Below are 26,757 nucleotides of genomic sequence, written 5' to 3' on the forward strand. Positions count from 1 at the left end.
CCCCCGGGCCCTGATGGGCTGAGCCGGGCGGGCCGGGGTCACCTGGGTCCCCCTCGGCCCTGATGGGCTGAGCGGGGTGGGCTAGGGTCTGCCTGGGACAGCCATGAGGAAAAGAAGAAAGGTCCCCTTTAAACTGGTACAGGTGGTGAAAAAGCTTTGCTGGTGGAAGAGGAGGGGAGAGCAAGGGTCCCCGATATGCTAGGTGCTTCAGATGTGCTCACCTATGTTTACTGTGTTCATTTAATTGCAGGAAACACGGGGAACGTGGTCCTCCAGGATCCCCCTGAGAGCATCCCCATGGCACACTCTCCAGGGGCAGACACTAACAGATCAGGGACTTGGATGAGGAAGACCTGTCATCTGATGTAATACATTAAAATGTAGTTTTATATTGTATTCATCTTTTATTTCTGTTGTTTGCTCATAATAACTTCCACAAAATTGTGACACAGTAACAGGAGGACAGAGTTGGGTGAGGCAACATTATCAATCAAGGAAGGAGTCTAACAGTCTTAGTATCCTCAGGAAAATTAATTCAAAATAGTAAATAATGGTTACCAATTGCATCCAAGGTATTAGGAGGGAATAGGAATACAAAGGGAAAACAGTGTCTTCCCCACCAAAACAACTTGGTGCTATAGGACAAGAAAGACAAAAGCAGTCAATATATTATAAATAGAGATTTTAAAAGTGGATGGAGAAATTTGAGGACCATATAAATTACAGTTGGAAAAAAAATAGGAAAGACACTCAACTGAAACTTAGTAGATGCTTGTATTCTAACAGATGGTAAGAACTAGGGCTTCCCAGGTAGAGGTAACGGTAAAGGGGAAAAACCTAAAGAGTATTTTGTTAGGCGCTTTATATATGTTCTTTTGTTTCCATACATTCATCCAAATCCTGAAAAAACTAAGCAGATAATCCTATTTGAAAAGAGGTTATTTAACCGTCAACAGCTAACCAAGGAATGGCAACTGGTAATTAACATCTGCTGTTTTTAACTGCTAACATTTTAGTGTTTTAGGTAATCCTGCAAGTACCATTTTACAGATGATGGTGCTGAGGTTCAGAGGGGCTAAATAGTCTGATTAAGGGTACATAGCCTGTAAGCAAGTCCAAGGTGCAAACCAAATCTGCTTACCTTTCATCCCATGTACCCAGTTGCATCAAAGCAGAAATATATATAAATTTAGACAAAATATGACTATTCACATACATATATCAGGACTAGCATAGGTATAAGGCTGAGAAAAAAGATTGGAGGCAGATCATAAGAAGCTTGAGCCACTTGTAAATCTGTTTGGAAATGTATATACCCTATTCTGATCGGCAAAGGATTTGAAGCAATTTCTATCAGTAAAATATAAGTGAAATCAGGATAAAGGAAGAAAGTAGAAATTAAAGGAATAAGTACCTAAACTAGTGAAGTCCTATGTAGTTATAAAAGGTGAATATGAAAGTCAACTCCAGGTTCTTTAGCCCAAGAAGTAGTTGTGATCTGTTAGAAGATTCTCACAAAAGACAGCTGTATGCCTATGTAACTTCATAGGATTGTTTCTTTTTTTACTGTCCATACCAGTATCCTCTGTAAACAGACAATTTTACTTCCCTTATGATTTGGTTGCCTTTTATTTCTTTTTCTTGCCTAATTGCTCTGGCTAGGACTTCCAGTGCAATGTTGAATAGGAGTGGCAAGAGCAGACACCCTTGTCTTATTCCTGGTCTTGGAAAGCTTTGAACCTCTCACCATTGAGTATGATGTTAGCTGTGGGTTTGTCATAGATGCCCTTTATTATGGTAAGATACACTATTTCTATACCCAATTTGTTGAGATGTTGAATTTGTTGAAAGGATGTTGAATTTTGTCAAATGTTTTTTCTGCATCTGTTGAGATGAACATCTTTTATTAATGTGGTGTTTCACATTAATTTGCATTGCTTTCCAAGGATAAATTATACTTGATCATGGTGTGTGATTCTTTTAACGTGCTGTTGAATTCAGTTTGCTAGCATTTTATTGAAAATTTTTGCATGTATTCATCAGGGATCATGGCCTATAGTTTTGGGGTTCTTTCCTTGTATCCTTACCTGGCTTCAATATCAGGGTACTCCTGGCCTCCTAAAATTGAGAGTATTCTCTCTCCTAAGTTTTTTGGAAGAGTTTGAGAAGGATCGTGTTGTTCTTTAATGTTTGCTAGAATTCACTGGTGAAATCATCTGCTACTGGGCTTTTCTTTGGTGGGAGATTTTTTTTTATTACTGTTTTAATTGCCTCACTCATTGGTCTGTTCACATTTTCTGTCTTCCTGATCCAGTCTTCGTAGTTTATAGGTAGGTTGCTTTCTAGACTCCTCTTCCTAGGATGTCTCAGAGGGTTCCGTGGAGGGCTGTTCTGTTCTTCCATCTCATTTTTAAGCTGATTACCATAGCAGACCTAAAAAGGGTGACAAAAAACATGCTCCCCAGAACCACCACACAAGGCACAGCTGGAAAATGGGGCCAGCACCCTGGAAGACCCATATATGCCTCTCCCTGGAGTGTCTTTTCCTAGAGGTATCTGCTCTCCTGATCCTGCAATAATCCTCCCCTTGCTTTTATGGTTGTATAGACTTTGTAGATGTCTTTAAATAAATGAAATATTGGTCAGTTGGTCCAGCTTTTTCAACTTTCTCAAAGTTTTTCCAAATTCTTCTGTGGCCTCTTTGCTTCATATCATATCTGAGATTCATTGATGCTGATGCATATAGCTACAGTTCATTTGTTTTTACTGTTGTACAGCACTTCATTGTAAGACTGTGCCACAGCTTATTCATTCAATCCACTGTTGACAGACTTCCGAGTTATGTCGAGTTGTTTTTTGTTTTTTTATGAACATGCTGCTATGACTATTCTTGCACTTGCCTTCTGGTGTTGATTTTAATACAAGATGAGAAATATTTTTTGCTTTCAATGTGTCCCATGTCAGCTAAGTTTACACCACTTTCTTTCCTTTTTTTTTTTTTTTTGGATTGACTTTTTTTTTCTCATTCTCCTTTTTCCCTTTGAAAGTTATATACTCTATTCTGTTAAAGGTAACCTAGAAACTTTTAGATGATATTTATGAAACTAGAATGTTAACATCTTCACCCTCCTCCTAATTTATAAATTATTGTTTGGTGTTTTAATTCTACTTTAAACTGCAGAAGACATTACTGTTTTATGTAGTCTGATTTACATAGATATTCTAATATTCCAATTAATTTTGTCCTCTACATTCCTTCTTACGTCTCCAAACTTCATCTCCTGTCTCATATACACACTTTATAATTTCACTCAGTGAACATGACTAGCAGCAAGCATTCTATCATTTTTTGTTTACCTGAAAACGTCTTTATTTTGCCCTTATTCTTAAAAGGTACTTTCCTGGTTAAATAATTCTAGGTTAACACTTATTTTCTTTCAATCCACTGAAAATATTCCACTTTTAGCTTAGTTTCTGTTGTAAATGATGACCAGTCGGTTATCCTTCTTTCTTTTGCAGGTCACTTTTCTTCACTGGAAGCTTTTACAACCTTCTCAGCCATGAGTGACTCGCAGATTCATCATGATGTGCCTAAGCATGGATGCTTTTCATTTATGTGCTCAGGGATTCAGTGGGGATTCTCAGGGATTATGTCTACAAAGATGGCGTTAGCCCCATTCCTTCTCTTTCTCTTGGAGTTCAGCGAGATTAATGATAGGCCTGCTCATTTTATTCTCCATTTTTCTTAACTTTCTTTCATATTTTCTCTTTTCCTCTGTACTGCATCTTGGATAGTTATTGTAAGATTCATTTTGGAATTCATCAACTTTATCTTCTGCCGTGACTTTAGTTAAACCTATCCACTGAGTTTAATAATTCAATTATATTTTATCTTTATAATTTGGTTCTTTTTCAAATCTAGTTGGTAAACTTTTCCAGCTTTTTAATGACAAAATTATCCAACATACAAAATAATTGAAAAAATAGTATAATGAACTCCTATATTCCAAAACTTAGATTCAACAGTCTTAATATTTTTGTCATGTTTGCTTTATCTATTTATTTTCCTGTTGCCTTTTGTTTTTCTGTGGGTGTGGGTTTTGTTTCTTGTTATTTTGTTTTTGCCAAGCTATTTGAAATAAGCTGCAAACATCACGCTTTACCCCTAACTACGTCAGCATGAATCTCTTAAGAATACGTGCCTTTCCCTACATATCCATGATATCGTTACTATACCTAAGAAAAGTATCAATAATCTCCTAATATATTTAATATCTAGTCCATATTCAAATACTCCCAATTGTCTCTAAAGATTCTTACTTTCCCAATCAGGATCCAATAAGGACTCATGACTTAAATTCTTATTGGCTCATTTTATTTTAACAGCTTTGTTGAAATATAATTGATATACAACAAACACATATTTAAGGGTGAAGTTTGATCAGTTTTGACACGTGTATACAAGTGTGAAGCCATCAATACAATCAAGGTATGAACATATCCTACCACCCTACCACCCTTATTTCCTTATTTCCCTGTGTACTAATCCCCTCCCTGATCCCCAATTCCCAGGCAACTACTAATCTTTTTGTCACTATAAATTAGATTACAATTTCCAGAACTTTATATAAATGGAATCATATGTATTATTTTTGCCTTTTTTCACTCAGAATAATTATCTTGAGCTTGAGCTGTACCCATGTTGTTGAAGTAATCATTAGTTCATTCCTTTTTATTGCTGAATAGTATTTATTTTCTTTTTTAGGGTACAATTTACATAAAACACTAGTTTCCGGTGTATAGCGCAATTATGTATAATTGCATATATTGCAAAATTATCTCAATAAGTCTAGTTAATATCCATTACCACACAGAGTTACAATTTTTTCCTTGTGGTGAGAACTTTTAAGATCTGCACTCTTAGTAACTTTCAAATATACAATACAGTGCTATTAACTATAGTCACATTACATTTTTCGGACTTATTTTATAAAGATATGGAATGCTTCACCAATTTGAGTGTCCTGCTTGCATAGGGGCCATACTCATTTTCTCTGTATGATTCCAATTTTATGATAAGCTGCCAAAGAGAGCACTGAATAGTATTTCATTTTATGGATATACCACAGTTCCTCTATCCATCTACCTGTTGATGGACATTGGGGTTGTTTTCAGTTTTTAACTAGTATTAACAGACTCAGACTAGGGTGACAGAACAAAGCACCTGGTGCTCACTCTCAGGTTTGTGCACGTTTCATTTGTCTCACCTTGTACAAGCCCTGATTATAGACGAAACTGCTATCAATATTTGCATCAGGTCTTGGCCTGGCCGCATTTCTGCTTTAGTTTCTCTTAAGTAATTACCTAGGAGTGGCGTGGCAGGGTCAAATGGTAGCTATTCCTTTAACTGTTTTAGAAGCTGCTAAACTGCTTTCCAAAGTAGTTATGCCATCTTACCTTTTTACCAGCAATGTATGACATTCTGGTTGCTCCACTGACTTACCAGTATAGTTAACCTTATGAATTTCAGTCTTTCTAGGAAATGGTTAATGGTATCTCACTGTGGTTTTTATTTGCCTTTCTCTAATAACTAATGATACTGATTTTTTTTTAGATTTTATTTGAGAGAGTGTGTGCATGTGCATGCACATAAATGGGGGAGGGGCAGAGGGAGAAGCAGACTCCCTGGTGAGCAGGGAGCCCTATGCAATAAGACGCTCAATCACGGGACCCAGGGATCATGACCTGAGCTGAAGGTAGATACTTAACCAAGGTGAACCACCCAGGCACGCCATTGAGCGACTTTTCATCTGCTTATTTGCTGTCCACATATTATTGTCCTTGATATAGTGTGTTCAAATTTTTGCCCATTTTTAATTGGATTGTTTGTCATCTCATTGAGATATAGAGTTATTTGCATACCCCAAGTATAATTTCTTTATCAAGTATATGGGTATTTTTGGTTTTTTTAAAGATTTTATTTATTTATTCATGAGAGACACAGGCAGAGACACAGGCAGAGGGAGAGGCAGGCTCCCAGCAGGGAGCCCAATGCAGAACTGGATCCCAGGACTTTGGGATCACGACCTGAGCCAAAGGCAGATGCTCAACCCCTGAGCCACCCAGGTGCCCCTATTAGGTATATGTTTGTAATACCCTCATAGGTGGCTTGCCTTTTCATTTCCATAACATTGTCTTTTGAATGGCATAAGTTTTGGGGTTTTTTTGAATTTCACATTATGATTAATTGTTCCATGCTTTTTGTGTCGTTTCAAGGAAACTTTGCCAAACCCAAAGTGATTAGATTTCCTGTGTTTTCTCTTGGACATTTTAGCTCTTATATTTTGGTCTTTCTCTATGATGGTTAATTTTAAATGTGGTATGAGGTAAGGGTTGTTTGATTTTCTCAACATGATATCCAGTTGCTCCAGTGCTATTTGATAAAAAGATGATTATTTTTCCATTGAATTGCCTTGTCAACACTGTTTAAAATTAATTGATCACATATGTACAGGCCTATCTTGGACTCTATTCTGTCCTATTTATGTGTTTCTCTTCTCCAATGCCACACACATTTTCTGAATTTTAAAATCAGCTTGTCAATTTTTTAAAAAAATTTAAAAGTCAGCTGAGATTCTGAATAGAACTGCTTAGAATCCATACATTGATTTGGGAGAAATTCACACCATAACCATACGGAGTCACCCAGCCTAGGAACACAATTTCTCTTCCAGTTTACTCAAATCTCTTCCCATTCCTCTCAGCTGTGCTTTGCAGTTTTCAGGGCTCAGGTCTTGTCGATCTTTTGTCAAATATAGTCTTCCCAAGTAGCTCATATATTCTTTAAGGTTTATTTATTTATTCATGAGAGACACAGAGACATAAGCAGAGGGAGAAGCAAGCTCCATGTGGGGAACCCAATGTGGGACTCAATCCTGGAACTCCAGGATCACAACCTGAGCCAAAGGCAGATGCTCAACCACTGAGCCACCTAGATGCCCCTGTAGCTCATACTTTTGCTGCCATGTTAGACGTAATTGTTTATTTAGTGTCAAACTGATTGCTCTATTTTTTTACATTGGTTGTTTATCCTGAAACCTTGCTAATCTTACAAGTTATAGTAGCTTTTGCTATGGGTTCCAAAAGAGGTTTTTTAAATAAATGCTTATAATTTCTGAAAATAAACTGTTTTACTTCTTTTCCAATATGAAGCCTTTTTTCCCCCTTTTTCCAGCTTTATTGCACTGCCCAGAACTTGTAATACTAGTTCTAGTACCAATGGGTAGACCTAGTAAAGGCAACTATCTTTCCCCCTCACTGATAATAGAGGGAAAGGATTCAGTCTGTCGCTATTAATTAGGATACTAGCTACAGTTTTCTATAGTTGCCCTTTATCATATTGAGGACATTCCCTTCTTTTCCTACACTGTAAGAATTTCTGTCATGAGTGAATGAACTTGCTAACATTTTCTTATGAATTTTTGTATCTGTGTTCATAAGGAACATCAGTCTGTAGTTCTTTTTTTTGTTTGTTTGTTTTTTAAAGTCCTGTAATGTGTTTTTCTGGTCTTTGTATGGGGTTAGTCTCCTAGACTGAATTGTGAAGTATTCCTTTCAGTCAAATTCCTTTCAGAATTTGATGGAAGAGTTTAGCACTAGCACACTTTCCAAGACTTAAAATTTTGGGGCTTTTCAATTTGTTGTCGTTGTTTGGTTCTCAGGTTCCAAGAATTAAATACCAGCAGATAGGATCCAAGCTAAGGGTAATGAAGAGGAAAACAAGAACACTGTATATCAATCATTTGCTGCCAGGCACATTTACATATTTAATCTCTATTAGATATGCCAGGACTAGAAGTATGCACTATATTCCATTTTACATGTTTGTTGGGAGAGGTTAAATAACTTGCATAAGATGACACAGTAAGTCTTGGAGTTCAGATCAGAAAGCAGGTCTCTAAGTCTCCAGGACCTGTATACTCTTTCCTTCACCAGATGAGCAACTTAAATTATATTCCTAGTAGTTTGAGAACCTAAGATCTGAGATTGCAAATTTCATTTCACTCCAGAGTCATTTAAATTCACAAGTTGCATATTGAACTAGACACTGAAATCCACCTGACATTGATGCTGCCTGGAGTAGTTTCAGAGATAAAATGACTTAGTTTGACACCAAAGAAAATGGAAATAACACGATAATTGAAAAGCACAGCAATGGTAATAAAAAGATACAATAAATAGATGAATAAAATGATTGCTGAGTCCAAGCAGGAATTCATAGTGATGCCAATGGGTCCTGACTCTTGACTCTCTTAGAAGCTCTCAGGAGCCCGGGAAAATGGGCACAGTCCATGTGGAAGGGGTGGCATGAGGACTGGCAGAGCTGACTGCAGGGCACAAGGGTGGCGTGGGATCTCCCACCTGACAGCATGATTTCAGAAAGCACAATCATCTGATACGAAATAAGGAATGATGTTCAAATATTCCTATAAGAAAGTAAATGATGTGTGAATGTCTTGAATGATAAGGAAAGAATGAGGCTTAATGAGGAGACAGGACATGCTCAGTAGCAGTGATGGAGTAGAATGGGTAGGAAAAAGTTTGCCCCTAGGGGCGGAGAGACTCTAAAGAATACCAGAGGAAAGAATGACTGTGAGTGATGATAAGTTCAGATATGTGATCATGGAAGAGATCACTTTGGCTCATCTGTCTATCCTGCTTCTGTTATCTATCTTCTTAACCGTCCCCTGAGTGCTTACTATGTGCCAGGCACTATGCCACCCCCTTCAGGACACAGCTCTTTCACTTCTGCGTCTACCAAACTATTGAGTAGAGGAACTGGAGAACACTGGGGTTTCATCTATCAGAAAGTTAAAACGGTGTTGCAAAGAGAATGCAGATTTCAGGTTCTTTATGCCAAAGACTACTTATTACAGAGATAGAATGTCCACTCTCTTAAAACTGTATGAATAGATTCAGTCCTGAAACATTAAAGAAAGAATAGGCAAAACATCAACATTCTGAATAAAATTTTCATATTATTCTAATAATAGGGACAATGACTCATTTAAATTCAATTTTGGGGCATTCTGAAATCTTGCAGTCTTCCCAAATAATGCTTATTTATCCTCTTTCTATAACATGCTTTGTGCTATCACTTGATCCTTAAAATTCAATTGGAGGTAGACAAGGAGTGTTATTCCTCTCTATACAAGAGGGTGCTGAGGTCCAAGGAGTTGAAGTGACTCTCTTGCTCAATATTCATGGAAAGAAAGAGTAGAGCTGGGATCCCTGGGTGGCGCAGCGGTTTAGCGCCTGCCTTTGGCCCAGGGCGCGATCCTGGAGACCCGGGATCGAATCCCATGTCGGGCTCCCGGTGCATGGAGCCTGCTTCTCCCTCTGCCTGTGTCTCTGCCCCTCTCTCTCTCTCTCTCTCTCTCTCTCTCTCTCTCTTTGTGACTATCATAAATAAATTTTAAAAAAATTTAAAAAAAGAAACAGTAGAGCTGTTTTCCAGACACCTTCCAATCTGCACCCATAGCAGCTCCATCTGTTGCCCACGTGTGTGCCCACATCCCACACCAGCACCTCCCAGCCCCTTGGCCTCTTACATGATACTCTGTCCTTTATTCACTTGCACGGGGGGGGGGGGGGTGGGTGGGGGGGTGGGAGGCTGAAATATCCATATATTTCGACTGTGAATCCCATTTCCTACCCTAGAATGCAGTAGGATGTATAACATGCTTGCTCTTCACACACTGATCATGGACCCGCAATTCTGTAACGAACTTCTTCATGTTACTGTCTAGTGCCTCACGGTGTTGGGAATCCATGTTAGGTCATGGAAAGAAGCGGCACTAGCCTCCACTTACTGGGGAAAGGTGACAAACCTTCTGGGGAAGGGCCACTGAATCTATCCAGACTCTTTCCAAAATCTGCAGCCATCCTTCCCAGTTAGCGCAATAAAATATAGACTAGTTGTTCAATTGCACTCAATAAATCTGAATTTCTGTTTCCAGAAAACGTCCCCAAGCAGTGTACAACATGAACATAAGTGACATAAGCTGTCATTCCCAGAGTACAATCCGTGTGTGCACTTCCATTCCTCCCATGGAATTCTGTAGGGATGCTGTCTGCAGTGATTGCTCAGGCTCACTAGTGTTCAGCCGTGGCTGGTAGCCTTCGACCCGTTCTTCCGGGGAGATTAGACTGTTTTCATTCTGTGCTGGAGGGGGCCAAGGGCCTGATCAGTCTTCTCCTGAGTAGATAAAACACAGAAATTTTCTTAATTATGTCTCATATTTGGGGGCATCTGTTCAATTCTTCCCTAAAAATGAGAGGTGTTATGTGAATGGCACCTACCTGCCAGCTGATTAACCTCAGATCACCCCCAGTACCCCTTGCCCAGGTAGGTTGCAGCTGAGGTTCTGTGAACTCGTTTTACACACAGCCCACAGGAACGTTCTATAGTCCATGCTTTGTGACCATCGCTCTGTGAAGCTTACAAATTTCCATCACATTTTCGCCTCCAGCATGCTCATGGCGGCTGACAGTAACGTTTTTGTTCCAGATGTCAGGCTGCATGACCCCAGGACATCATTTTACTTTGCTAGGTTTCAAACAGGAAAATTAGAAAGTTCAACAAGTGGCTCTCCAAGGTCCCCAGGCGGTTTTGATATTCTAGCACTGCTCTATGCTTCAACCACAAAACTTCAAACACTATTTTTTTAGAGAGAAACTGTTGGGATAATGGAGAAGGATCCTTGAACATGTACATTCCCAGGGCTCACAGGTGTGAGGGTCACACTTTGCTATAATAAAAACAAAAATGTGCTAACAATTCACTAGTAGACCCTGGCTTCATTTATGCAGCTCAGTGATGCCAGCACCCCTCTCTGGGGATGTCGAGGGCACACAGGCAGCCACATGGAGCCACACTGAAAGAAGGCACAGCATCCTACCCCATTCCTCTTGAATCCTAAACACGAGTCCGTTGCCTGAGAAGGTACCAAGTAACAGACGGAGGAAAGGTTCCAACGCCCCACCACCGCTGACACTTTCTGTGCCTCTCCTGGTGTCTTTGAGGACCTCAGGCCCACCGCAGCTCACACTCCCCATTACGCCTCACCTCCCCTGCAGAACTTCCGTGGGATCCTCCAAACCACTCTCAGCTGGTCTTCCCTTCTCTGGTCCCCCAGGACTCCCAGGTTGGGCCCACGCCACTCCTCTCTCTCCACCTGTTCCCCACGCTCTCCCTGAGGCCTGGTCCCCGTGGGGCCAGTCACCTGCTCAGTCTACTCCCCAGCTCCCACAGTGGCTTCCTACATCTGTCTGCTATCTCGGCCGGCAACCCTATGCGATGCCCTCTCCACCTCCCAAGCTGCTCGGGCTGTGCCCCCCTCCCAGTAAGTGGAGACCCGGAGACCCTCCAGCACCTGCCTGGTCCTCCCACATCCACATGCCAGCACTGCTTCGAAGCCATCCCACCCACACCTGGACTGGCCTTCCTCCAGCCAAGCTTGCCACTCAGTTAATGGTCTCAGTTCTTCAGACATGATTTGCGGGCTTTCCTGCACTGGCCCTGCTGTCCCCACAGTGACATCTCAGGCATTCCTCGCAGCTTGCCACCAGGTTCCTCTAACCTTGGCACCATCCCTTCTTCCCCAGCCTGGCTGCCAGGGCCTTACCTTGCGCTGCAGGTTCCCGTCTTCAGGCTAGGCTCCCCCCCACACCCCCCCCCCCCCCCGTCACCTCTGCTTCCAACATGCCTCTCACTTTCATCCCCCACCCCGCCAGCAGAGCGAGCTTTCCAAAATTTAAATCTGACCTTTTCACTCCTGAGCTGAAATGTTCAGAGGCTCTGCCAATTCCTGCACTCTGGATTTAAAAATCTGTTTTAAAATATATTCTGCAATGCTAAACTGCACAGAAGCACATAAATACTGCTTCTAATACCTGCACACCCATCGCCCCACCAGCCCCGACATCACAGTTGGGCGCCTGTGTCCTCACGCCACCATTTTGCACAACTTGAGGGGACCACGCACCCCCCGGGGCTGTGAGAGCAGTCCTACCTGCTCCCTGGGCCCCTCCAAGCAGTGACCCCCAGATGCGGCGCTAATCTTCATGTGTCCGCTCCCTCTGTATCTCTAGGTTGTAGGCTGTACCGTTCTGCACACTTTATACAAGTGGCAGCCTGCTGTATACACTGAGGCATCTGGTTTTTTTGCTCCATATTGTGCTCATGTATGGATTGTCCTCATTTTCACAGCTGTGAACAGTTGCATTGTATGACTATACTGCAATCTTCTTAATCCCTTCTGGTGATGAAATTTAAGCTATTTTCTATTTTTTCTTTGCTACTACAAATAATATTGCTCTGAACATCCTTCTATATGACTCCCCGTGGATATAAATATTCTGGGCTGTAGGAGTGGAGCTGCTGGGGTTTAACATGGTGATTGCAAGAATTGACATTCTCAACAGCAATGTCTAAAAATTCCTGGTGCTCTATGTCTTTGCGCCCACCTAGGACTACCAGACTTCTCAATTTTTGCTAACCTGTGAGGTTTTGAGTTTTTTAAATTTCCAATAAGGTTGAATCTGTCCTTTGCTTTTCATCTTCCATGATTTGCCTGTTGTTTTGTTTTGGGTTTTGCCTATTTTAATAATTCGGTTTTATGTATTTTCATTGATCTATTATAATTCTTTGCATATTCCAAATTATAATATTTTATTTGATAAATGCAGGTATTTTATCAAATAGATACCAATATTTTATCATAAAATCTAAGTATTAATTTGATTGTAATTTCACGTACCACCTTTTCCCCAACCCAAGGAGATGTCAGGTTTTTTTTTTTTTAATTTTTATTTATTTCTTTATGATAGTCACAGAGAGAGAGAGAGAGAGAGGCAGAGACACAGGCAGAGGGAGAAGCAGGATCCATGCACCAGGAGCCCGATGTGGGATTCGATCCCCGGACTCCAGGATCGCGCCCTGGGCCAAAGGCAGGTGCTAAACCGCTGCGCCACCCAGGGATCCCTCAATGTCAGGTTTTTCTACCATGACATTCACGATCCTTCCTACTTCACCTGGCTACTATAACCTGAGTCCCCCCTGCCACCTGCGCCCCCACAGCAGTGACACTCATGGCCTCCTGTGCTCCTGTCAGATCCAGCTTTCCCAGTGACCTCATCTGAATGAGGCATCCCCCATCCTGCAGCCAAATTGCTCCTGGCCATTGTTTTAGTAATAGCTTGCCCTGGTTATCTGAGTGTCTGTTTCCCCCACTAGATTTTGGGATTTTGATCCCTTTGTTCAGACACTGGGATTTGTCAATGGCGACCAGGCCCTTCAGACTCAGGATCAGCATGGGGCTGAGGAGGTGGTCTGGGTAGGAACACACCCCCGTCTGGGCTGGGGAGCCAAAAGCAAAACCAGGTATCAGGAGTGCGTCTCTGGATACACTTGGTCCATCCCCCAGCCAGGGGCCAGGGTGTGGATCAGAATCCTGGGGAGCAATAGAGAAAAGTATCAGGACAGTGGGGTGAGGCCCAGGGGCTGCAGGGCGAAGGGGGCCCAGGGGCAGCTAAGAGCTCACCGGTGGGACTGCCCTCCCTTTAGTTTGTGTGTGTGGAGATGGGGGGTGGTTCCCAGGACAGCTGCTCCCAGCCAGAGCAGCCTCATGCCGTCACCCAGCACGCTGTGCAATCCCCATGGCCTTCCCGGTGCCAGGACCCCACTAGGTGCAGGAGTGTGGGCTCTGGCCTAATGCCAATCAGTGCCCCTTTCTGTGTGCCCAGCCACTCCCCCCCACCCCCACCCCAGGGTGGCCCATGCTCCTCCAAAGGAATAGGGCTGGGCTCCGCCTTCACATTACTAGATATCGTATGACAGTTCACTCACAGAAATGGGAAAAGGGAGAGACAGCAACAGAACTGAGAAAACGAAGAAATGGGGGAGAGAGAGGAAGGGAGGAGGAAGGAAGGGGAATGGGGAGGAGGGGGAAAGGAGGGGGAGGGAGGGAGAGGAGGGAAGGGAAAGGGAGAAGAGATAAGGGAGGTAGACACTAGAGGGAGGGGAAGAGAGGGAGAAGGGAGGGAGAAGACACAGGAGGGAGGGGGAGCAAGGAGGGAGGGGAAGGGAGGGAGGAGCCACAGGAGGGAGAGAGGAGGAAGGGGGAGGGAGCGCCACCTAGTGGCAGGTCATCCCCCTAGCAGGTTCCCCGCCACCCCTTGGTCCCCAGGCCTGAAGCCCAGATCCAGAGCAGGGACGGGCACCTCCCTGCTGGCTGCTCCTAACAACAGGCAACCGCTGTTGAGCAACAACTCGGAGAGGTGTTTTAATCACTAGATTCTTTTTACAGCTTTAGCTTTACAGGGGAATTGAGCAGCCGGCTGTGCTCCCCCGGGCCCCGGCAACAGGCTCTCTCCCATTAACCCGTGTCGCGTTAGGAGGCACATTTGCTACCACGAACGCAGCCATATGGATACGTGGGTACTAGCTAGACCGCGCCTTACACGGAGGTTCACTCCTGGGCTGTCCGGTCTGGGGGCCTGACATGTGCCTGCACGTGCCCACGGCCCCAGCTTGCTAGTGCGGCCTCTGGCCCTGCCTGCTCCTGAGCCCGGGCAGCGGCTCTCCCGCTCCGTCCACAGCTCGGCCTTTCTCGGGCCGTCGCGGAGCTGGAGTCACGCAGCTCGTGGCCGTGGCCGTGGCCGTGGCAGGCCGGCTTCCTTCACCCAGCCGTGCGCACTCCAGGCTCCTCCGTGGATCCTCCCGGCCTGGTACCTCGCTTCTCTCTAGTACTGAATAATACTCCACGGCCTGCACAGACCGTTTATTCCCCCATCGCCTGTGGAGGGCATCTTGGTCATTCCCAGGCTTGGACGAGGATGCATGCGCCTGCTCTAAAGATGCATGTGCAGGTTTTTTCGTGGACATAATCTTCAAGTCCTTTGGGTAAATACCCGGGAGAGTGACTGCTGGATCATGGGGAAAGAGTGTGTAGCTTTTGTAAAAAGCCCAGCAAACCATCTTCCGCAGCAGCTGCCCCTGCCACATCCCTACCGCCGGCAGTGAGTGCAAGTTCCTGCTGCTCCCCTGTCCCTGTCGCACATGGTGTCCTCAGCTTGGCCCTTCCGACAGCTGTGTGGTGGTGTCTCAGCATTCATTTGGGTGCGTGTCTCCCTGCTGACAAATGATGGAGAGCATCCTCTCATAAGCTTGCTTCCCATCTGTGTGTCTCCTTTGAGGAGATATCGGTTCAGGTCTTTGCCCATTTTTTTATCTGGGTTGTTTGCTTGTTGTTGAGTTTTAACTTTGTATATTCTGGGTGCCAGTGCATTATCAAATATGCGTTTGGCAAAATATTTTAATACAAATGGGATAAATGCACAGATGTTTAAATGAAATGCATTTGCTGGGCTGTCACTTGAAATAATCTCCTATACCATCTGTGGTATGTGTACAACATTTTTGGAAATATTACTTAAATCTGCCAATCAAGGTGCACGAGCATTAACAACAGCTCAGTTACGTTTCCATGTTCATGTAATTAAAGCCATCATTGCATCATGAAACACTTCTCTCAGGCTGCAGCCTCGACCAGACACCGCTATCTTAAAACTGTGGACCATTAGGACCCGTGGTGCTCAAGGCTGAACACATACTAACATCCACTCAACAACATAGGCCTTGGGGATTCACTTCCATGCAGATTGAAATTATATTTATTTCAAAATTTTCTAGATACCTGTTTTAATTAATTATTTTTAAAGATTTTATTTATTCATGAGAGACACAGAGAGAGAGGCAGAGACACAGGCAGAAGGAAAAGCAGGCTCCCTGCAGGGAGCCTGATGTAGGACTCGATCCCAGGACCCCGGGGTCACGACCTGAGCCGAAGGCAGAGACTCAACCACTGAGCCCCCCAGGTGCCCCAGGATACCTGTTTTAGTCTATTTGCTGCTATAGCAAGTACCACAGTCTGGGTGGCTTATACACAACGGAAATTGATTTCTCCCCATTCTGGAGGCTGGAAGTCCATGACCCCGGTGCCCACATGGTCGAGTTCTGGGGAGGGTGCTGGTCTGAGTGGGGACAGCTGTGTTCTCACTGTGGGTCCCCGTGCAGTGAAAGGCCACCCTTCGAAGGCCCTGATCCCATTCCTGAGGGCTCCACCTTCATGATCTAATCACTCCCAAAGGCTCCAGCTCCTAATACCCCGGGGGGGGGGGGGGGCAGGGGGGCTGGGTTTCAACACATAGATCTCAGAGAAGGTGGGCAACAGGGACGTTCACTCCCTGACAATACCTTACTATCATCACTGCTCTCAAAGGTGGGCCTTGGCAGTAGCATCAGTTTAGACTTGCTGTCTATACCAAGGGGGAGTTTTAATTTCAAATGTTGTGTAGCAAACATCTTGCAACTTTCTGTGGCACACCGACCTCTGCAGGACATGTTCTGAATTGGGATGCCACAGAGAGAGGCCTGGGGAGAGGGCAGGAAGCCAGAGTTCTTAGGGAGACTCATCGTGCATGAGTCGTGTGTTCAGTTTCCTCACTTCTCTGAGTCTCAGTTTATGAATCTAAGGGAAGTGACTGCTAAAAGTGTAGCTTTTACACTTTCATGATTCGATGATCTTTGAAGCTTACCTTGAAAACACAGGAAATTGCTACAGAAGTAGTAGGATGGGTCTGACGTCCGGCCACAAGAGGAAGGAGACTGAAGCTTTTACATTCTCCTGGGCCGAGATCTGAAGCACTCAGCACGGCTGGAGGGAGACAATCTTGGACCTGTCTGAGGTTACTGTGATGACCGTGTGAGTGAGGAATACGACGCTGTGCTGAGCCACAGCCTGAGCCGCAGAAATGAAGACACGTAAAAGCCAATGAAAAGCCTCCCATGGAAATTTCAGGCTAAAATACGACAGTTGCCATCACTGTGGGGCATTTAACACCAGCGGTCCCACTCCTTCTGAAAGCCCAGCCTCAGGAGCTGGACCCACCAGCTCTGGGTACTGAGAAGGCCAATGGGAGAAGACTCATCCTTGCCTTGTTCCTCATATGAGGAATGCAGAGGGTCTTCAGGCCTCCCTCAGAGGCTGTTATGAACTGTAAATGGTGTGTGGAGGGTATTTACAGCAGCCCGACAGCCTCTACGAAGGCCCAGCTGCTATCATGCCCGCCAGGCCCACTCTCCAAGCCCTGGCTTCTGTGGCACAGTACCTGCCGTGCGGCTGAGTCCTGAAGCCCCAGCCCTGTTCGTTCAGCCTCCTCGCCAGCTGCGTCCCATCTCTGGGGCTCTACGCTCACTCTTCAACCCTCCAAGGGACCTCGCCCCATCAGCCGCTAACAACTTCTCAGGAGGTAAAAGGAGAAACTCAAAAAAAATTAGGTGAGACACAAACTATGTCATAGTTGTTGATATTTCATGTAAGGCTCAGAATGGATCATGACAGAATTTGTTTTCCTCCATCAATGAAGCACAAAAGAACACCGACTCTCACTCCCTCGTTTCCTATATAATGAGAATTTCAGTAGCAGAGGTGTCTTAGCCTGGTTCAACCAAAAGTGGAGCTTGCAGCGGAGGCTGCTGTGCAGTGCTATACTCGGGAGTGCGGCTCTAGGGAACGGAAATCAGGAAGGAAGCCGAATGCAATGCACTCTCCAACTGGGGCCACCATGCACCCCATGGGGGACCTTCTTAGGAACATCATGAAATGAACCCCAGGACTGTCTGCTTTTGATGGAAAGAAAGTCAAGCCATGACCTTCCCCCTTTGGGGTGTTTTGTAACTAACTGAGGCTTGGCATGAATGACATACAGCATGGTTCTACTTCTGACCATGGAAATTTCAGCCTAAAATACGACAGCTGACCGTGGTCATTGGAAATGGGACTTCAAACCCAGAAATGAAAATAAAGTCCCCCAGGGCACCTGGGTGGCTCAGTTGGTGAAGCATCTGCCTTTGGCTCAAGGCATAATCCCGGGGTCCTGGGATTGAGTCCCACATCTGGCTCCCACAGCTGCCTGTGTCTCTGTCTCTGTCTCTCTCTCTCTCTCTCATGCATAAATACATACATAAATACATAAATAAAATAAATCTTTTTAAAAAGTCCCCCAATAACAACAAAGCAGCCACCCACATCCTGCCATCAACCCTGTTTGTTCTCTGTCCTTAAGAGTCTCTTATGGTTTGCTTCCCTCTCTCTGTTTCTCCCCCTTCTTCTATGCTCATGTTTTGTTTCTTAAATTCCACATATGAGTGAGGTCATGTGATAATCATCTTTCTCTAATGGACTTATTTCGCTCAGCATACTACCCTCCAGTTCCATCCACGTTGTTGCAAATGGCAAGATTTCATTTATTGATGGTTGAGGAGTGTTCCATTGTGTGTAGACCACACCTTCATCCATTCATCTGTTGATGCACATCTGGGCTCCTTCCATTGTTTGGCTCCAGTGGACATGGCTGCTCTGAACACCAATAACCCCTTCTCTAGCTCACCTGCCTTCCCTCCCTTCATCTTTAACCCCTGACAACTGCCAATAGGTTTTCCATTTCTAAAATTCTGTCATCTCAAACATGTAATATAAATGAGATCATCAGTCACCAGGAAGCACCATGAGAGAGGCAAGGAAGGATCCTTCCCCTAGAGCACAGCCCCGCCTTGACTTCAGGCGTCTGCCTTCCAGACGGTGAGAGGATGGGTCTAGTGGCTTTACATCATCTGACTAGGACAGCCCCAGAAAACATCACCAAGAAAAATTGCAAACGTACACCAGCAGATGTATATGGGACTGTCCTATGCATTCTTTTTTTTTTAATTATTTATTCATGACAGACACAGAGAGAGAGACAGAGACACAGGCAGAGGGAGAAGAGGCTCCCTGGAGGGAACCCAATGTGGGACTTGATCCCAGGACCCCGGGATCACACCCTGAGCCAAAGGCAGACGCTCAACCACTGAACTACTCAGGTGCCCCTATCCTATGGGCTCCTGATCAGCAGCTCAGGAGAAAAAAACCTGGAAATTTTTCAGGTATTCATCGGTACGAACGTGAATTAATACATTATGATGTAATCAGAAAGTAGAGGCGGTCAAAATGCAGTGATTACGGCAATATACCATAATGTGTAAAATAAGCCTCAAAGATGACAGCATGCTACTTCTTTTGCAAAGTTAAAACTCAATTAGAAATCCCCTTCCTGCAGTATACACACACACATATGTAATATGACATGATGTAATGTAAAAAGAAACACCAGGGAGAGAACAGCCCCGAGTCCCCTCAGCCGGGATGAGTTATCATCAAGGTTCTAGCTTTCGCGCTGACTGGTGGGCTCACGGGCACAGATCACATTGCTATAGAGACACAAATTCATAAAAACGCCCATGACAATTTTTCATGAACCCAGGATTCCTATGATTTCAACTTGGTGCACATGAATCCAATAAGAAAAAATAAATATAAACATGGCCAAGTCCTATCACAGTGGGAGGAAGGGAGAATCGAGATGCCGCATGCCTGTCACCTAATACAGGGGTTCTTTCTGTGTCTTCATCTTGTGGAAAGTGTGCTGATGGAGTTGAAGCCATGTGCTCACCCCTGGCTCCTCCGAGGGTCTTCCTGGGGGAGGACAGTATGAGCAGGGATGCGATGCTGCTGGAGCTGGGCCTGTCTGTGCACCAAGCATGAATCCCCTCCAGGCAGAGGTACCCATGTGTGCTCCCGCTGGCACCCCACGGTGGGCCTGCGTCCCAGACCTTTGGTATCACTGGGCATCATCACATATAGGGAAAGGCCTGCTATCTTTGGAGCCCAAAAAGGTGTCTATCACCATATTTTTGTTTTGCTTTTTTTTTTTTCTGCAGCTTGTGAATTTGGGTATTTTCCATTTATTCGCAGACCTTGTCAATTCTTTCTTTTGTGAATACCTGTTCAGATCTTTGACCACTTTTCCTTTTTTTAAGATGTTATTTACTTATTTGACACAGAGAGAGAGAGAGTGAGTGCACCAGGAGTGTGAGCAACAGGCAGAGGCAGAGGGCAAAGCAGATTCCCCGCTGACCAGGGAGCCCAACTCTGGACTCAAACCCAGGACCCCGGGATCATGACCCGAACAGAAGGCAGATGCTACACCGACGGAGCCACCCAGGAACCCTGACCATTTTTCTTCTGGAGTGAAGTCATTGGTTGCCTTTTTCTTATTGATCTGTAAGAGTATTTTATGTATTAATCACTAGGAGCATGGCTGTAGTGATGAATTAGCAATTCAGGCAAACTTCACTGTCTCCAGTGGTGAAGTTGGTAGAACCTTTCCAACTGTGAGGATGCTGGGCCCCACTTCCCTTATTCACCACTGCACCAGAGGGTGCTCGTGTGTGCCCAGCATGCTCTGGGCACCGCAGGGCACACAGGGGAGGCAGGGGGTCTGGGCGAGTGTCCCCTTCTCACTCCACCCTGTTCCCAGTCTGTCTTCTCCACCACACAAAGGGCATGAGGACTTCTGCAGGGATTAACAAGCCACACATTATGCTTTAAGAATTATTTGACATTTCAGTTGCCCTGAAGTGTGAATGAGCTCTATTGTGTACAGATTCAAATTCATCACGAGCTCTCATGATGTCCTGGTTAGAAGCCTGTTCTCCATTTTCATGTACACATCCTAAGCAATTTCCTCTTGCAGTTTGAAGACAATGTTCCAGTGTTACATCCAGAAAAAAAAAAAACAATTTGTGCACAGTAACCACATCGATGACTCGCTAGTCCTCCTGAAGCCAGACCTTGTGCGGATATAAAGATCCCTCACAGGTGTTTTTCCCCACAGTATTTACCTGCAGTCTCCATTAATAGTCGGCACCAGGCCCAGTGCGCAGAGGGAAGGGGTGGGCAGATTCAGCAGAGAACAGGACAGGAGAGAAAGGAAGGTTTGGAAGCACAGGTGAAAAGGTTTCGCCTTCCTTGGAGGTCAGCATGGGACCCCTTTTAATAGAGAAAGCCAGGGACACCTGGGTGGCCCAGCAGTTGAGCACTTGCCTTTAGCCTAGGGCTAATCCTGGAGTCCCAGGGTCAAGTCCCACGTTGGGCTCCCTTCGAGGAACCTGCTTCTCCCTCTGCCTGTGTCTCTGCCTCTCTATCTGTGTCTCTCACGAATAAACAAAATCTTCAAAAAAATAAAATAAAAGAGAAAGCCGTACATTTTCGTTTCTTGCCAGATCACTTTTAGCATCCTCTGAAAGAGATATTTGGTTAAAACGCTATTTTTCAAGTAAAAACGAGGTATGTTTATAACTAGGGGAGAGATTCCCAACTATTGATGCAATAAACACGAGAACTTCACCCCTGAAATGTCCTCTGTGTGGAAGCCTGTGGGCAGGGTTGAGTGAAATGCAACTGTCCTAGGTAGCTTGTTCCTTCCCCTGTTGTATCAAAATATACTCTCTGTTTTATTTATTCATTTTTAAAAGATCTTAATTATTCATTCGACAGAGAGTGAGAGCGAGTGCACAAGCAGGGGAAGCTGCAGGCAGAGGGAGAGGGAGGAGCAGGCTTCATGGAACGGGGCCCCATCCCAGGACCCTGAGCTCGTGACCTGAACCGAAGGCAGATGCTTCACCGACAGCCCCCTGGGCACCCCTACACTCTCCATCTTACTCTTTCTTCTTGTTTCCACCAAGTCACTGAGCAAAAGAGTAAAGAAAAGGGTTTTCTGAAGTTCTGCAGATCCAGCCCTGAGTGAGAGACCCCCTGAAGCAGATGCCTGGGGTACAGGCAGTGGTGGGAGGGGAGCTGCTGGGCAGGGCGCAGGGCAAGGGCAGGGAGCACATGGGAGACAGTGAGAGGTGGCACTTCTCCATAACTCTACAAGTCCACCCCCAAAGGTAAGACAAATGTAAGAAAGGCCAGGGCGCACTGCTCTCCCCACAATACACTCCCCTTTGACAGATTAATTAGGACTCCTGATGACCTTTCAGATTTACTACAAGCATCTTAGGAGCGTGTGTTTGGCTGTCTGCTGTCACTAAAAAATCAGATTTGGCTGGCACCCACGTGCTTCAGCATCTCTCCAGTTCTAGAAATAGTCACGTATTTAATCTTCTCTTCCAAGCAAGATTCAACCCGAGCGGAGAGGACCAGGACTCAGCCGTTCACCAACATCACTCTCATCCATCTGCTGCGTCTTTCCCAGTGGGATCCCCAGCACTTGCCTCTTTCTTCCTCCGTTTGTCAGATCCCTTCTCTTCTGGGGTGCAAGATAAACACCCATTTCTTTGGCTTCTGTGAGTCTGGCAGCGCCTGGCCCCTGCTGTGCTGCTAACGTGCGTTCTGCTGGGATATCCTGCCTCTTGCCCACAGATTCGGGTCCAGATTCATTCACCCCGAGTGCACTCAGGCCATTACAGGCCTCTCTGGTGGCCTGTTCTACTGTTGCCTGCAGCCGTGATCTGCCTCCTACTTGACCTTGTCCCTGTGCTGGTGGAGCGTCTGAGAGGGAAGAAGTGTTGTTGGTGAGTAGGTGTTTGATACACGGACACCAGGACACTGGAACGTGCTGGGGGCAGGGGGGATGGGGAGGGACTGCTGGGCAGGTGGTCCTGATAGTCCTATGCCATCCTTGGAAAGAGGACAGGGATGCTTTGGTTATAGGGATGCTCATCATCCCACAGGAATTACACAAGAGATGAAGGAGAAAACACACTCTTCATTTGGCTGTTAGTAGTATCAATTGGTGGATGGATAATACATAACTTAGAACAAACTGGAAAGAAACATAAACATCAAGAACAAGTAGGTATCTTTTGTGAATTCTTAACTAGGAAAACCAATTCCTACCTATTTTCTTATATCTAATGCTTGAAGGTGAACCCTCATTTAATGAGTTTGGAGCTACGAGACAGATAAGGCTTGTTGCAGCGTCTGCCCTTTGGGAGCACAAAATCCCCTAATCGTCAGAGAGTTCAACTCCAGCTCTGCTCCCTGGCAGACATGTGCTCTTCCCCTAGCTAGAGTTTGTTCATCCATCATTACACACACTGAGTACCTACTGGGTGCCAGCAGGACTCCAGATGCTGGGATAAATTAGCAAACAAGCAGCCATGCCCCTGCTACCGAGCAGCTGACATTCTGTGGATGGAGACTGAAGAGAAGCAAGCAACCAGACAGGTAAACAAGCGCTTCACGGTGGGGGTGTGTGTGTGGGGGGGAGTAAGCACAGAACTGAAATGGAAGGAGATAGCAAAGCTGACATCTGAGTGAAGAGGGTAATCTGACATTGGGAAAACCCCAGAAAACTGCACCTGTGAGAAAGGCAGAGCCATCACTGGCTGATGCGCTAGGCCCTCACTGTGGCTGCCCTGGCCATGTGGCCTGGGGGGGCGGGCATGGAGGCATGGGCCCGATGGTGGCAGGACCTGCAGGTGGCTAGGCTCAGAGCCTAGGTCGTGAGGGCAGACACATACGGGCACTTTCTGGATATTTAGGGCTGAGGGCAGTAGGGTTTACAGGACCTGGTCCCGAGCGCAGGGCTAAAGGAAGGAGACTGATGGTTTGCTGAGCTGCTGGAATCAGGCATAATACTAAGTGTATTTGTGAATGCAAAGTGGAAATGTCCCTGGAACTTACATCGCTTGGCCACTGACAGTGTTTTCTTTCTTACAACAGAAGCTTGTTCTTGTTCATAGAAAATAATTTCCAGGAACAACAGATCACAACCAAGTCTATAGATAAGCATCTGAATTACAGAATTTGAAAGTCAGAAGGAGCCCTAGAGATTATGTGGTCCTGTCTCCTCACGTTGCAGACAAGGCCACAGACCCAGAAGGTCAGGTGACTTTCCAGGGACATGCAGTAGTTTAGGGGCTCAGATGAAGAGCCCGTGGTCAGGCCCCACTACTTAGGTCTTTGGGTCCCAAGAGGTGTCAGCTCGGCACCAGTGGATGTTCCCCCTTTCACTGCCGCCTTCATTCTCAGCCCTTGGGGAAGCTGAGGCTTCTTGGTCCCCTGCCTCTGACCATGACACCTGCACCCACAGCCCCATGGGGGATGACCAGACTCCAAACCCACCTACCTGGGCTCAGATGCTGGCTCCAACTCTTTCACCTTGGGCAAGTCGCTGACCTTATTTGCAGTGAGTTCATCTAATAAACAGGGAGTTGGTTAGGGTCTGCATTTGGGATTAAACGAGTTTGTCCTTGCCTTAAAATCCCCAAGGTCAGACTGAACTCCCTAGCTCACATCCAAGGAGCGGAGGTAGAGTGTAACCACAGGAGGGAGCTGGCAGAGGCAGACCTTCCTACTCAGCTATCCTTGCTCACCCTTGTTCACATTGAGAAGTTGATGGGGTCCAGGACACCTAGGCTCCGACGTTCTTCCACAGTCCACATTCAGATGCATTACAATTCTAAGTTAAACTATAAATCAGATAAGAGAAATCTGTACGAGGGAAAAAACAGCAAGTTTGGGGTGTGCATGTGTATGCATTTGCACCTGCATGTACATGCATGTACATGTGTGCTATGTGCACCTGCATGTGCTCATGTGTGTATACCTGTGTGTGCACGTGCATGCAGTATGTGTGTGCATGCCTGCGTGTACATGTGATGCATGGAGCACAGGAGGTGGAGGTGGTGTGACACGATGCTTTTGTTTAGAGAACGTTACTATTTTCTCTCCTTTCTCAAAGGACGGCACTTCAAGACTCAATTATTTAATCCTGAGAGCGCCCCATGACATTTTAGCTGCATAAAATTAGTCACAGTGACATTACATCCCGATCCAGGAGCCCTCGGATAGCGGCACTGCGCTCCCTCTGAATGGCTGGAATGACAGGACACCTTGGCAAACAACCATGGTGATTAACACCTACGTCATCCCGAAGCAATGATTACTTTACATCTGATCTCAGTATGACTCCTGCCTTAAAATTTCCTGGGGAAGGAAGAAAAGGCTGCAATATTGTCAGAAATAATACTATTCTCAGAAGTAATGGTCTCTGAAAGTCATATTTCATGTTTAGTACAATTTTTTTTGGCTTCCCCTGAATGCGAACATGGAGAAAGGGAACTGGAGAAACCTCTCAGTGTTTCAGCTCCAGTCTCTAAGGCAAACTGTACCTCTCAGTGCTATTTATTATTTTATTTCTTCCTGGTTATTATTTTTTTAATGTTGAGAGAATGAAGACTTCAGTAAAAGAGGCTTTAACATTTCACTGCCCCGTGTTTAGTGGAAAGAAACCCAAAATTCAAATGTTTTACTTCCTGGCCTCCATCTTCTCTTCTTTCCCATTTTGTTTTCTTTTTAGATTTTTCTTCCCCTGACTTCATCCTCTGCATGACCTTTGTCAACATGTCGACTTCCCTGGAGAACCCTGCTTAAACATGGCAGATCAGATGCGTAGGATATTCTGGTATCCTCCTGAGGTTGTGCCAAAATGACGGCAAGGGAAAAACAGTTACGAATGCCTAAGAAAAAAGGCAAACAAACAGAGGTGATAAATTGGGGAGTTTGGGGAGATGGAGAGTAGATGGACATGCGGCACATGACTTAGCAACTGGGGGAAGCTCATGCCACATTAGCTTCACGGGAGCCAACCAGAGGCGAGCTGAGGTGTGAACACCTTGGGATCTTCCTGCTGCCCCTGGAAGGAGGCTTTAAAGGGAAAACCTGCAAGCAGTCTTGGTGTCTGCAGGAACTCCCAGTTCTGCTTCCTCAGCCTGCATGTGCTGGCGACTACTCAACCCGACACACCCAACCCATACCAGAGACTGGAGAAACCTGTTCAGGAAGGCTCTGGTCCCAGGGATGCTAGGGACAGCTGAGGGCAAGGGGGAGGAGGCACCCTGCCAGGAGATCTGCCCACTGCTCCCTTTTGTAAATAAATTGGAACATAGCCCTTCACATTCATTTTCGTGTTGTCTGTGGCTTCATTCGTGTTACAACACACCACAACAGCAGAGTGAGGGTGGAGGGGTGGCAACAGACACTATATATCCCCCACAGCCTAAAACATGTGCTATCTGCTCCCTTACAGAAAACGTCTGCTGACTGCTACTCTAGAGTGAGGACCACCAGGCAACTACAGGGCTCCCCATCAGCTTTAACTCACTCTCGAATAGTGACTTATGCATGCTAATGTGGACAAGTAAACACTGACACACATTTGGGGAGATATTCCAGCATGGAAAACAGAGACAAAACAAACAGAGCAAAAGAACTCAGGGAAAAGAAAAGACAGTGCAGGGAGCAAAAGAACACTTTGAAAATATTTCTATCCTTAACGTCCTTGCAGAGGTAAGAGAATGCAGTTTATCCAACACACATGAGCAAGAATTCTTTTTATATAGCATGGAAGAATAAAAAAGAGTTCTTGCAGATTAAAGTATGAAAACAGAAACAGGGGATCTCTGGGTGGCTCAGCGGTTTGGTGCCGGCCTTTGGCCCAGGGCGTGATCCTAGAGTCCCGGGATCGAGTCCCACATCAGGCTCCCTGCATGGAGCCTGCTTCTCCCTCTGCCTGTGTCTCTGACTCTGTTTCTCTCTGTCTCTCGTAAATAAATAAATAAAATCTTAAAAAAAAAAAAAAAAAAAAAAACAGAAACATTACAGATGTAACTGAAGAAATCTCCCAGAAAGTAGAAAAAGAAAACAGACATCAAAATATAAGATAAAATTAGAAGATAAATTCAAGGTGTCCAACTGCTGATAAACAGAAGTTAACAAGACCTGAACACCATGGAGGAGTAAATAA

At 45.2% G+C, this 26,757-nt stretch overlaps 2 long non-coding RNA genes and 1 other non-coding gene across 5 annotated transcripts; 2 read left to right on the plus strand and 1 right to left on the minus strand.

Moving 5' to 3' along the window:
* Positions 1–25,913, plus strand: LOC144300520 (uncharacterized). 3 transcript variants are annotated; one of them, XR_013367194.1, is made up of 8 exons: positions 1–365; positions 4,387–4,489; positions 22,368–22,519; positions 22,679–22,799; positions 23,070–23,174; positions 23,673–23,832; positions 24,694–24,861; positions 25,312–25,913. It is a non-coding gene; the product is annotated as an uncharacterized LOC144300520 (long non-coding RNA). The 3 variants fall into 3 exon arrangements; XR_013367220.1 differs by lacking the exon at positions 23,673–23,832; XR_013367236.1 differs by lacking the exons at positions 4,387–4,489; positions 22,368–22,519; positions 22,679–22,799; ... (2 more) ...; positions 24,694–24,861; positions 25,312–25,913 and adding exons at positions 1,663–1,797; positions 3,520–4,380.
* Positions 4,992–5,094, minus strand: LOC144289207 (U6 spliceosomal RNA). The gene has a single exon (XR_013357197.1). It is a non-coding gene; the product is annotated as a U6 spliceosomal RNA (small nuclear RNA).
* Positions 12,895–20,797, plus strand: LOC144300566 (uncharacterized). The gene is made up of 2 exons (XR_013367297.1): positions 12,895–13,015; positions 20,010–20,797. It is a non-coding gene; the product is annotated as an uncharacterized LOC144300566 (long non-coding RNA).
* Positions 25,914–26,757: the final 844 nt, after the last annotated feature.

The sequence above is a fragment of the Canis aureus genome, chromosome 1 (assembly GCF_053574225.1).
Source record: "Canis aureus isolate CA01 chromosome 1, VMU_Caureus_v.1.0, whole genome shotgun sequence".
Classification (NCBI taxonomy): Eukaryota; Metazoa; Chordata; class Mammalia; order Carnivora; family Canidae; genus Canis; species Canis aureus.